Here is a 14,106-nt window from a genome sequence, read left to right as displayed (position 1 = left end):
TGCCGCCATGTTTTATGTCAAATTAATAAACAAACCTCGTTGCTACAGCTGGCACATTTTGGGATAATTTTTACCTGTTTTAGCAAATTTTAAGTACATTTATTTTATTAATTCATTATCATAAGACTCTAAGTTAATAATTTATTTGGAAATAATTGCAGAAATTTACATTTATCTTGCCAGAAAAATTTAAACACAATCTTTTTCATAGTGCATTTTTTACATGAAATGTAGGATTTTTCAGATTTGCAATAAGATTTTTCAGCGGACTTGAGTGAGAATCCCCCCCCCCCTCCTAATATTGTTATAACATATTTTAGTATATAGTATAGTTTTGTAGATTAAGGGTATTTATTCCGAAAGCCATTTTTAACATGGGGAGGTTGGATGTTTATACAGCGACTCTATAAGTCACTCTGTCGGTCCGTCTGTCGGTCCGTCTATTCGTAACACTTTTATGCTTGGCCTTTTTGGTTAAGATCAAAGGTCTGTTGTTAATAGATGTTGTTCTTAGCTTTTTAAGCTTTTCTTGGCCTTTTGGCCAAGATCTAATTGTAGTATCTGTTCTTACTACATGCTGTATTTATTGTGATATAAAGTGGGGGATCACTTTTCTGTATTAATCTAATATAAAATGATCAGTCACTTTACAACCAGTCAGTCTCAAAGCCATTCAGGTCATTTTCCAAATCATTCAAGTTGTTTTAGAAGGATTCCAGTTATTTTTTAAGCATTCAAGTCATTCTTAAGGTCATTCAATTTATCCTTAAGTTCATTAAGGTCATTCTAAGTCATTTACTTTTTATTTATTTAAGTCATTTCAGCCCATTTTTCGGTCATTTTAGTTTATCTTTAAGAATTTTATGTCAATCCTAAATTCACACATTCATTCATTACACAAGAGCACGCGACTAATGGCTATTTCTTGGAGATTAACTTTAGGCTATAATCTTTCAAGCACAACCAAAAAGTAATTGAAAATTTAAAAATATATTATGATTAGCCGACGTTCAAAATAAAACTGTTTCCTACCAAATCAGCCATTAAATTGTGTGTACCTAATACTAACTTAGCAGCTCTAAGATAACTAGTTCATAAAATTAAAGAATGTGAATAATTCAGATTTAAAGTACATAATAATTATGAATCCATTAGTTAATGTTTCCGAAAAAAAAAAAAAAATTACCATATTTATTTGAAAAAATAAAAAAAAATTAATAAAAATAATAAAAACATAAAATTATATCTATCATATTTACTTCTTTCTTTATTTTTTTTACATCAAATAAAGTAGTTAAAAAAACAGTTAGCAATCTGATATTTTTGCTTACACAAAACATTCGAATAAATGTAAGAAAAAATGTAACAGCAAAATAAAATAAAATTCGAACAAAAGATTCTGGCCAACGACCGTACAAGAAAAATTAAGGGGGGAAAACTTTGGATATACAAGGGAGGTAAGTAAATCACACTTGGATTATTATTGAATGATTATTTCCTCTCAATCATTTAATGGTGCGATAAGCAGGTTGTTTTTCTTTTTTTGTTTTTTTTTTTTTTTTTTATGAAAGCCAACTAGAGATAAATTCTTTGATAAGAAGATTAAGATTTAGAAAAATAAATTTTTCCACTAATTTTACCTGTTTTTGGCATTTTTATTTCTTTCTTTTCTTATTTTATTACTTTGTCAAGTAGAATTTAAAATACGAGATGTAAAAAATAATTTTGGTTCTTTTGCTAAAAACTTTAATCTTGATGAAAAGAATTTGAAAAATTACATGAAACGATTAGTAGGCAAGATTTTTTTCAATAGAACTGGTTTTGGTGAATGTCTTTATGAAGATGTCACATTTGAATATTAGTGTATGGAATAGTGGATAAGAATGACAACAGATTATTAAAAACACATCATTAAAGCATTTTTACAATTCTACTAAGATTTATATTTTACTAATTTGTTGCAATGCTATCTACTACAGTTTCATCTAAAAATTTAATTTGATAATTTGTATTATTCGAACTATAGTTCTCACTTGAGTGTTATTTTCACGTTTCAGATAATGTAACCACTGACTTTCTTCAATTGTATCTTGTAAAACTCTGAAATCTTTTCGAACTTGAGAATTTTTCTGTCGAACTTGAAAATTACTTTTTTAGTTGTATGAACATGTTTTATTAAATTTATTAGATTTATTATAGACATGGCCAAAAAATGGAAGAAAAACCAAGTTGTTTTATTTTAAAGCATGTGAGACCGATCTCATCCCGCTGTACTACTAAAATAATGTTGAGGTTGCTGCTGTCCTCTCCAAACTTTTCAACAAATGCCTTAACGAATTTTGCTTTCCTGACTGCTGGAAAACTGCTTCCATGGAACTAGTTTCCAAGAATTCTGGCGAAAGAACTGACCCATTAAATTATCACCCCATTAGTCTCCTCCCTCTTCACCAAAATATTTGAGTCCATAATTAATCAAGCTCTAGTCCACCACCTTTCAGTTGCTGAACTTCTGACGAACAATATGGATTGAGGCAAGCCTGTTCTACAGCAGATACCCTATAATCTCAGAATGTGTATACCATGCACTGGATAAAGCAGGGAATAGTAGGGCAGTAACCCTAGGTATATCTAAGGCTTTTGATAGGGTATGGCACGATGGTTTTCTCAGAAAAATCAGATTCACACGGTATCACTAGACGAATACATAATTAAATCCTTCTTAAATAAGAGAAGAATCCAGATTGTCTTCAACGGTTGTATATCTAAACAATAAATTTTTGAACCAATTTATTTATTTTTTTGTTTGAATAAGATTTCGGATGATTTGCTATAAAAATATGCAAAAATATTATAGCATAAATACCTGAATCTCAAATAATTCCATCTTTTCTCTCACTCTATAGATTTCGCATAGTGAAATTAAAAACATTCAACATTTAATGATAGTTTGGAAGAAAATATGGTAGTCTTTATAGGACTAAATAAATTAATTTAGTCTTGTAAATTTCCATGTATTTTTAACGTTTGTGATGACGATTAAGTAAAGAATTAACTTTATACAGGTTAATTCTTTTTTCATAAGCGATATATAGATATATATATGTGTGTGTGTGTGTGTGTGTGTGTGTGTGTGTGTGTGTGTGTGTGTGTGTGATTTTAACAAAAACCAAAATTCAAAGAATGGATTGATAGCAACAAATAATGTATTTTATCGTTAGTTACTATTTGGACAAATCCAAACATTATGTCATTTGAAAATTTTCACAAGAAGAGTCTTTCTTCAGACTTATTGAATAAAAAAACACTTTAACAATAAAACATTATGGAAACCATTTCCCTTATAAGGAAAAGAAAATAAGCGAAAGTATTTTACCTATATATATATATATATATATATATATACGAGTCTTGTCTAAAATGTATCCAATCTTGGGCTAGAAAAAAATATTTCACATACTGACGGGTTTGGACCCTAATCCCCTTCAAATTAGCCCCTTGTGCTTGCACACACTTAGCCCACCGATCTTTCTACTGCTAGAAACACCTCTGGAAGTCTTCTTTTAGAATGGTGTTTATCTATGCCGTCACGTTCCACATTATCTGTTCTCTACTCTCAAAACGGAATCCTTTCAGTGGCGTCTTCAATTTTGGAAACAACCAGAAGTAGCAAGGATGCCATGTCTGGATAATAGGGAGGTTGACAAACGACTGGAACCCATGTTTGGCAAAGAAATGCTGGATCAAATGGGATGAATTTGTGCAACATGAATACACGTTGGAAGGACAAATAGTTACAAAGGAGTACTATCAAAATTTTGCAACTGCATAACGACAACATGTCGTTATGCAGTTGCAAAATTTTTGCAGTCCACATGTCTGTTTTTTTTGCAGTCCAAATGTCTGTTATTTTTTGCAGTCCACATGTTTGTTATTTTTGCAGTCCACATGTCTGAACTTTTGCACAGAACTGTGTCAAGAGATGCTGGAGATCATTTTGATAGTACTCCTTTGTAACTATTTGTCCTTCCGACGTGTATTCATGTTGCATAATTCCATGAACATCAAAGCAGATAGACAGTATCACCTTGGTGTTGCTTCACTCCTATCATGGTTTTTTGCCTTTGGAGTTTCGGGGTGCTGCTATTGTAATGATTGTCTTTTTGTTTCTGGGTCGTACCCGTACACCCATGACTCATCTCCAGTTCTCATGACTTCTGGTTGTTTCCAAAATTGAAGACGCCACTGAAAGGATTCCATTTTGAGAGAAGAGAAGAGATAATGCAGAAGGCAGAGATAAACACCATGCCAAAAGAAGACTTCCAGAGGTGTTTCCAGCAATAGAAAGATTGGTTGGCTAAGCATGTGCAAGCACAAAGGGCCTAATTTGAAGGAGATTAGGGTCCAAACCCCGTCAGGTATGTGAAATATTTTTTCTAGCCCAAGGTCCGATACTTTTTAGACAGGCCTCGTATACTTGTTGCCTACATAACATAATATTGTGCTTAGTCGTCTTGACCCTGTTTTGCCATCAGGACCAAGTGTTTCTGGACAAGAGAGTGTGGTAGATGCAAGTCCCCCCACACTTTAAACTAAGTTAAGTGCAGTCACAGCAAAAAGGAAAAGGAGGAAATAACAACTGTTTGTAAATAAGAACAACTGTTTGTAGGCCTTATGGTTTACCATAGATGAGGTAATATCACGTGACAACAAATTGCTAAAAGAAATTATCTTATTTTTAGCAAAATGCACAGTTATTTATTTATATTTTCTTTTTTGATATTGATTCTTCAAAGTATTTTTTATTTAATGGTATATTAGTAATATTGGGCCCACTAAAAGAAAATTATTAATTTATTTTCCAAAGATTTAAAAGTAGTGTTTTTCGTAAAAATAATGAAAATATATAAAAAAAAATTTTTTTTTTTTGCTAATCTGAAAGATAATAATATTATTATATTATTATATTCAATGAATTTCACACTCCAAAACGCAAAAGATGAAAAATTAAACACCTTCAAAATTTGAATTTTCAACCTTAAAATCTGATACGCTATGATATTATTTAATTTTTTTTTTTTTTGCTTATTTTATCTACAATCCTCACCCTCCTCACGATGCAATATATTTTCAGTTTCAGCTGATTATTTTAAGCATACTTATAACCACAAATAAAGAGGTGGGTTGTAGGCAAAAAAATATATATATAAATATCGATTATGAAAAAAGTAGACCGTTATAAAGTTCATTCTTCACTTAATAATCGGTAAAAATTTCGTATTGATTGGATAATTACTTGATTTTTGGTAGATTTTTAAAGAGAGACTCCATCAAAAAATACTTACTCCCTCCTTCTGTTTTGGCCGTGCTTAATTTATTATTATAAAAATTTCCGTCTGTTGTTATGCAAAATATCAACTTTTACTTCAATAATGAAAAGACAATAAAACCATCAACAATTTATCAACAATTATAATAGAAAAAATAACGAATACACACAATAAATCTGTGATGCATTTTCATATTAATAAAGTGATGACTTTTCTTCCTTAATAAAAGTCAACAATCAATCCATGATTTTGCTAATTCTTTCACTTCCATAGGTTCAAATTTATGACACTGTGGTTGAAATTGCTCACAATAAGTTTTATTTGTTACTGTATTGTTTGTCACCTTAATTTAATTTTATTTTCACAACTCAACTTAAATTTTCAATCAGATTAAAATTAGGGCATGATGGTGGTTATTTCATTTTATTCTTCTTTGAAAACCTTGGAAACTAAACAAATTTATGGGCAACCTTAGATACATGAAAACAAGAATTGTTGTACACAAATATACACTGTATTTTGAAGCTGTACTATTATGAACTATTCAAGAAATATCTTATCCAGAAAATCAAAATAGTTGGAAATGTTCAATTTAACTATTTCATTTTTGTTGATTTAATAATTTCAGCCCATATCTTCATGTTGCCTTCTTTTGGCAGCAATCACGTCTGCAATAGATAAAACCACTTCTTTTGCCTACCTATCATTTTGTAATAGTTATGTATTTTGATGTGCTATTTTTTCTTTATGTAAATAGACAGGTAATATTCAGTAATTGGCTCATCAGCCAAGCAGATGATTTGGTGTTTGTTCAACTTCTTATGACACTCACAGTTTTTCCTTTTCCTGCTTTTAATCAGTTGGAGTTTGAGTTTAGTTCTGTAGGGTTTGGAAAATTTTAGCTTACAGCACCGGAACTCTTTGCAAGTGGGACTTTTTTCTCAACCACCCTTTTTCATACACATATGCATATTTTTACTGATGGATGTTTACTAATCAAGCATAAGCAAAACACTGCTACTTTTTACCTTCAAGTTTGGCCCTCTTCATGTTTAATAAATCTCGACACTAAATGTGGCTTATCTCATCTTTCGCTATAAAGCATACCACACCTCTTGCATCTTTTTCTGGTTTTCATGTGTCGGTAGCAGAGAGAGCACACCTTTTGCTTCTTTGAGGTAAGATTGTTTGTGGCATTACTAATACAAGTTCGAGAGTGTATTAGCAAGACTTTCTGTTGTTGTTTGTTCCAATTCACCAGCAACCAAATGAAATGTACAAAGATGCATGACATCCCTTTTTGTAAAAATTGACTTCATTGTTTTTAATTTTTTTTTTTCATCATAACAGAAATAACAGGTATTTTTGTTAATCTTCAATTGTTGTCTACTTATATTGTATTTCATTGATGAGTCAGATATTCATTCTAGCTACTCATTTCAAATATCGAGTCAGAGGGACTTTCTATTAAAGCCAAACATTAATTATATTGAAGACTGGGTAGAAATCATAAATAATTCATAATTGCATTTTGTGGGTTGCGCTCTCTGAAGACTGAACCTTCAACCTCCAGAAGAATTTACAACTGAATTTTACCAAGTACTTTATCCACTACACTATAGGTCCTTGCATGCAGATTCCCGAGTTCACTAGAAAGTTTCCCAAGTTTGGCAAAACACATGAAGAAAGTCAGAGGTTACATCAACCGAAACATTGTAAAAATAGCAGTCAAGTAGTCTGAAGAATCCAAATAATACTTTGGAAAAATTTAGTTTTCATTTATAAAAACTAATTTTTCATGGCCCAATTTTGTTGCTTGCAAATATTTTCTTTGCTGAGGAAAAGTTTGCCATGGAAATTTCTTGACAGATTACAATTGTAATTACACTTCTTGTCCTTTTTAACTTCCTCAATTCCAGCATGTGCAAAAATCTGATCACAAGTTAAAAGTAGTTGTTTTATTTTCTGTTCATCCTGAGGAGACAAGTATTTGTAAGCTTTTTCATTGCTTTTTAATCTAGAAATGATCGAAACTTGCAATAGTTAAATGTATCATTCAATGAAGTCTATGAAGCTATTTTAATATCTCCAAAGTGAATACTCTTTTACTCAATAATATTTTTGTTATTTTCTGTTTTTCAATACTCATTAGATTATTTGCATAACTTATCTTTTAATGTATATGTATATTCTGAAAAAAAATTGATGTTTATTAATATATTATTTCAATTTGCATATTAACTTCTGACAATACATTTTCATGACTTTCAGATAACTCAAATAATAGCTGTTAAAAGTGGCTGACAATACGGTTGTAGACAAAAGGTATATTATTATAGTCATTTTACATTTATGTTTTCATTGGATTCTTCCAACTACTATTCTCATCTTGGATGCTATTCTCACAATGTGTAATCTCCAACCTTCTTCAGGTGCTTCTTGTCAAACTTTAACATTTGTATGGATTTGAAACTGAACTTTTTATTTAATCGATGAGGGTAGATTGTTCTCATTCCATCAGCCATGACCAGGTATTAGTCTTCAGTAATTCTGATTATATTGATTCTGGACGAGTATTCCTCTAGTTTCATACGACATGAAACCATTGGCTTATTATATAAAAACATGTGAGCAAAAATTTGAGAAACCTATGCTTTATGATTTGTCTGTTTTATGAAATACTAGCACTTCCATCCGGCTTTGCTCCGGCCCTATAACTTTATTTGCATATGTATATATAAAAAAGTGTGAATATGTACGGTAATGCCTCTTATATAATAGGCTTCCTTAACTACCATAGAGAAAAGTTGGTAGAGACCGCAGACGTCAAATTTTTTAAAACTTTGACTCCAATTTTGACCCCTTAACATTTATTGTTTTGGGCTCAAATTAAATTAAAATGTTTGACCCATGTCCAAGTAACCTACATCTAAAATTTCAAGCATTTAGACCCAAAATTGGCAGAGGAGTTTCGTAGAGTCTGCAAAGATCAACTCTTTCAATTTTGACCTCTTGCCAGCCAAATTTTCGCCCCAAAAATTGATTAAAAAGCTTGCTGCATGTCTGAATACCCTTTATGTAAATTTCAAATGTTTAAACACAAAATTGGCTTAATAGTTTGCTAGACCGCAAAGGTAAACTCTTTTGAACTTTAACCCCTCGGTAGCCAAATTCTCAGCAAAAAACGATTAAAAAGCTTGCCCTATGTCTGAATACACTTTATGTAAAATTTCAAATGTTTGGACTAGAAATTGGTTGAATAATTTGATAGAGACCGCAGAGATAAAAAAAATTTTTAATTTTGACCCCAATTTTGACCCCTTAATATTTATTTTTTGGGGCTCAAATCAAATTATAAAGTTAGATCCATGTCCAAGTAACATATATCTAAAATTTCAAGTGTTTAGACTCAAAATTGGCGGAGGAGTTTGGTAGAGTTTTCAAAGGTCAAATTGTTGAACTTTGACCCCCTTAGCAGCCAAATTTCTGGTCGAAAACTGATTAAAAAGATTTTTCCAAATCTCAATACTCCTTACGTCAAATTTCGAGTCTGTAGACCGAAAATTGACAGTTATTTGGTAGGGAAGTGTACACACACACACACACACACACACACACAAAGACACAGACACAGATTTTTTTCACTTTTATAGATATATAGATTAACCTCTTATGAGTATTTTTTATACAAAAAAAAAATGTTAATGCTTAATCGTATACAATTAGTTAAACAGGAGTCATGAAGGAAAACTCTGAGTTAATACCTAAATCCTAGCACTATTAGTGTGTAATTAAACACAATAAGTTCGATTTCCTAGTCCATAGTTGTATCCATTACATTAATCATATATCATGCGACAGAAGTAAATGTTACTATTAATTGTGTAATACTATATATAAACATGATAACAGTACAACAGTCAGTTAAAATGAGTTTATTTATTTACAGAAGGTTAAACACAAGGTCAAGTGAGGTTTTGAAAAGTCAGCACACTAGGAGAAGTGGATTCTGGCCTACAAAAAATGTCTGAATAACCTCGATAGGGACGTCTTAGGCGATTTGCAAAAAAACTAACCCCTTCTTAAAGAGAAAAGATAAAGTTTTGGGTGGTAGATCTCCAGAATTGAACAGAACCCTACCTCAACCTAATAGAAGCAAGGCCACTGTGGGACTGATTGTAGAGAAGCTATGTCAGAAATGTAATTCTGGACAAAATATTTACTTGTGTAGGTTTACACACACACACACACACACACACACACACACCCACACAGATTAGATTAGATAGTGCAGATAGATAGGTAGACAGATATTAGGTTGGTGCAAAAATAATGTCGTTTTTTAACTTGAAGTTGAACATCAAAAACAATATTTTTGCACCAACATAATAGATACGTATACACTATCTAATCTAATATTCTATGTATCGAATTCATATAAAGTTATTTTGTTGGATTTTCTGTATTTATCACCAACAATATTAATCTAATGCATCAATATTTGATTTTAACTAGCTATTTTTCCTTTTTATTCCCTCTTTGAACCATGTTTTGTCTTTCCATAAAAATGTGTTTCACATCATTTGCTTTCACATAATAGTTATTCCGGTTCCAAAATTTTTAATATAGAGCCATTTTTTTTTTTTTTTATAATTATCTTCATAGCTTTAGCTGCTTATGTTCTTAATAAAAAAAGAAATGTACATTTCTCTAGCAATGCCAACTTTCTGCTGCTGTTGCTGGTAGAAAAACAACATCTGCAGCAATAGAATTTGATTTCTGGTAAATTTACAGTGTTGTTAATAGCCAAGAAATGGAAAAAAATACAACTTTTATTAAACACATTAAAATATTGTGGAAACTGATTATGAAATTTATTTCTAGATTTGTTATCATTAAATTGATTATCAAAACACAAAAAAAAACAACAAAGATAGCAATCAACATTTTTGCAAATGGTTGCTTGAATTTGGATAACTTCAGGCTGAAAAAATAATAAAAACAAAAAGATTTATCCTACCACTAATCCTAAGTTCAGGGCTTGCCACCCGGATTACAGATTAGTAGTAAGGTAAGTCTTTTTGTTTTACAATTGTTTTAAGCAATGAAGCACCACCAACAACAATAGAGAGTCAACCAGTCTTTTTGTTTCTCATGTTTCAAAAAGTAGACTTTGAACGAAATCTATTTTTTAAATAAAAAAAAAAAACGAAAGCAGTTTCAGAACGTTTAAAATATACTGATCAGTAAACAATTAAATTGTTATGTGTTTAGGAAAAGTTTTTTTGTTGTATAAATATTTTTCAGCTGTTAAGTATACTGCAACTTTACTTGCTTCCCTTCAGATGAAATAAAGTTTTATAATAGTTCAGAGTTGAATGGTTACTGTCTGTGTTAAGGTCAATCGATTCAACTAAAGACTAAAGTGGTATGCGTACATTTGATTAATATGCTGCACCATTATCATGAATGCAATGAAAAATCCACATGAATTTATCAAAGGTTTTCAACTGTTTGACTACAAACCAACGGATGTACAGAATTTTGGTAGAACTTCAATGAATCTATACAAATATGTTTCCAGATATTCAGATTAGGTGAAATGCATCTGCTGAAGAGTTTTTAGGTGTTAGAAGCTGTGGTTAAGTCTATTTTTGGTGATGTTACTAAACTGCTTTCTAGTGTTATCTCCCTGGGATTTTTTTCTGGCAAATGTTAAAGTTTATAATCTCATTTCACCTATGTGCAAAGTTTAGGACAAGATCTTAGCCTCTTTCTGATGCATCATTCAAAGCCAGTCAACTGGCTGTTTATCTTTGTATAGCTTTTACAAATCCTAACACTGATCAGACACATTTCCTGGTAGAAGTTGCATAGACCTCAGAACACTAACAACATAAAGTAAGTAAAATGAACTTATTCATTCTTTATGTACATTCTCTATCTCTGACCCTGGCAATATTTTGGAACAGTAATATATTCTTTCTTTAGTGCCTATTTCTGTGGTTCTCCTCTTGTATATTATATCATGTGACACTTTAAGTGTTTTGTTTTGTCTTTGATACACTACATATCTGTGAATAAATGTATGTACATTCAAATACAACTGATTCTTCATTACAAACCTTTCATCTTTCTTTCAAACACACATGAATTTCTGAATATCATGATATATAAATCTATTTCTTTTTTCTTTCTACTGGCACTATGACACAATACAGACACAACCTGCGCAGGATATACCCAAACATATGGTCGCTAATATCATAAAAGTATGAATATAAAATATTTTTTTCACTAGTAAAAGAAGGTGATGGTGAATCAGTGGTTAACAACACGGACTGACAACCTGGGTATGCTAAGTTTAAATCTAGTTCATTTTACAGAATCACTTTCACGTAAGATGTTGGCAACCTTCATGTGGTCCCGCTTGTAGATACTCAATGTGTTTATAGAAAGGATAATGTGTGTAATGTGGATTATGTTTAGTTTACATTAGTTTTATGCAAAGGAGTAAAGATAGAGTTGAAACCCTTTATGAAAATTAAGATACCTCTGATTTTTATGAATTTTTAACAAGAATTAAATATTAATGCAGAAATATTCCCCAAAATTTCAGTTTCTTTATTTTAAAGTAGTGTGATGGGAAATGATGTGGCCACAACCTCTAATTTGAAAATTGAAATATTTCAGATTTGCATTAAATTTGATCCATAGTCATTAGAGTCTAATTAGGCAAGATTTCCGGAATTTCAATAATGTTTTTCGATATTATTACAGATATATAATTTTTTTTAAAAGAGGGCATTTAGTTTTCTCCCAGTGTAAAAACTGCAATACCAAGGTCAGAAAGTGGAATTGAGAAGTCAGCGTCCCCGCAAAGAGGCACTCTGACCTGCAAAAAGTGTTTGGGCAGCCCAACTGGCATTCCTTGGTAAGGGGTACATCAGGTGATTAGCAAACTAACCTAGTCTCAAACAGAGGAGGCAAAGCCTAGGAGGGTGGACCTCCTATAACGATTCCACTTTTTTAAGGCCATTATGCATGAACACAGAAAAATAAAACAATTATTTTAGTATTTAGTATGGGGGTTTAGTCTTGCATATAAATTTAATATAAAATGATCACTCATTTAATATAAAATGATCTTGTCATTTCTTTGAAATTAGTCTATTATTCATAATTTTCATAGTTTCATTTTGATAAAATAATCTCTCATCAATAATAAATCCTTCTTTAAATGTTTCTTTTCTAAAATGATTTTAATGTTTTCATTTCTTTTGTAAGAATTTTATCAATAATAATCAATGATGAAAAATAATTACTTTATTTCCATTAACTTTTCAGCTTGGAGCGCCTTCAATAAATAAATGAATAAAAATTGCAAGCAAGTCAACTCCCTCACACAAAATAATTCTGGTTCATATGACCAGAATTTTTTTAACGCTATCCGGTTAGACAAAGGCCCGGAAATAGGTGATCATTTTACGTTAAATTTATAAGTGAAACTGATTCACCACTTTAAATTCTAAGTGAAATTTTTGTTTTTATTATTTTATCTATTTCCTCAAGTTTTTCAGGGTGTAAGATCTCATTTTTTTTTCTTAGTGTGTGGGAGTGTGTGGGTTGGGGGGAGGGGGGAATTGATAGTCGGTAAATGTGTAGTTTAGCGGCGTAAATTATTTGACAAAAAAATTTCTAAAAACTATTTATTTTTATATAAAACATATTATTATAAAGACTGAAATAAAACCAGAAAATTCATTTTATTTTTTTTTTTTCATTAGACTAGATGCACGATATTTGAAGCCGCTGTATTGCTTTTAAAATTTGGCCTTTCTAAGGTTTGACAGATTGGCCTTTTTTAAGGCCAAACTTGACCTTTTACGCTCTTTCATTACAAAAAAAATATTGCAGCCAAAAACATAGTTCATAAACGAGCGTAAAAAAGGCCAATTTGGCCTTAAAAAGGCCAATCTGTCAACCCTTAAAAAGGTCAAATTGTAAAAACAATATGGTGACTTTGACTGTCGTACATTTAGTGTAATAAAAAAGTTGAAAAAAAATAATAAAAAATGAAATTTTTTCGGATTTTATTTCAGTCTTAAGATCTAATAATGTTTTTTTATATATAAAAATAAATAGTTTTTATAATTTTTTGTCTGTCAAACAATTTACGCCGCTAAACTACACATTTGTCTGATATTCCTTATATGCACATTTATCTGTTTTTCTTAGTTTTTGATCATCTACGGGTTCTTATTGAATGGACAAAAGGTCGATTTTTAAGGTGAAGAAAATTCAGCTCCCCCAAAAGTGGCGCTCTGAACTGGGACAAAAAAATAAATTGTCTCAGTCTAGGTTTTCTCTTTCACGGTTCCTAAATAAAAACCAAGGTTGATTGCAATTTTATGTTACTAGAAAACACCATTCATAATAGTAAAACTGGGGGTTATCTAGCTTCTGGCTTATATAGATATTAGCCTTCTTTCCTTCCCCGTTTTTGTTTGTTTATTTTTATTTTGTGTTTCGCGTAAATGGTGAAACTTGTATAACTTATGGTTTTAATGTTAAAAGCCTAGTTTTAAGTAAAATATAAGTTGTTTGGGAGCAATGCAACCAACTATTGTGATATTACCAACAGTTGTTTATCCGTGACAATGTTATGAGTTCCATTTTTAATATGTGTTTTGTTGTACGTATGGGCCACCGTACTTCAAAATCAGCCATTCATTTTCTCCCGGAAGTGTGAAAAGTTATGTCCCTTGATTCTTCTGCC

General features: G+C 31.1%; 1 pseudogene; it reads left to right on the top strand.

Annotated features, from left to right (window-relative positions):
• The first annotated feature begins 521 nt into the window (after positions 1-521).
• Positions 522-651, top strand: LOC145296539 (U2 spliceosomal RNA; annotated as a pseudogene).
• The last annotated feature ends 13,455 nt before the right edge of the window (positions 652-14,106 follow it).

The sequence above is a fragment of the Euprymna scolopes genome, chromosome 16, assembly GCF_053919585.1.
Source record: "Euprymna scolopes isolate OS-2025 chromosome 16, ASM5391958v1, whole genome shotgun sequence".
Classification (NCBI taxonomy): Eukaryota; Metazoa; Mollusca; class Cephalopoda; order Sepiida; family Sepiolidae; genus Euprymna; species Euprymna scolopes.
Note: the sequence above shows the minus strand (reverse complement) of the source record. Positions and strands in the feature narration are given on the sequence as shown.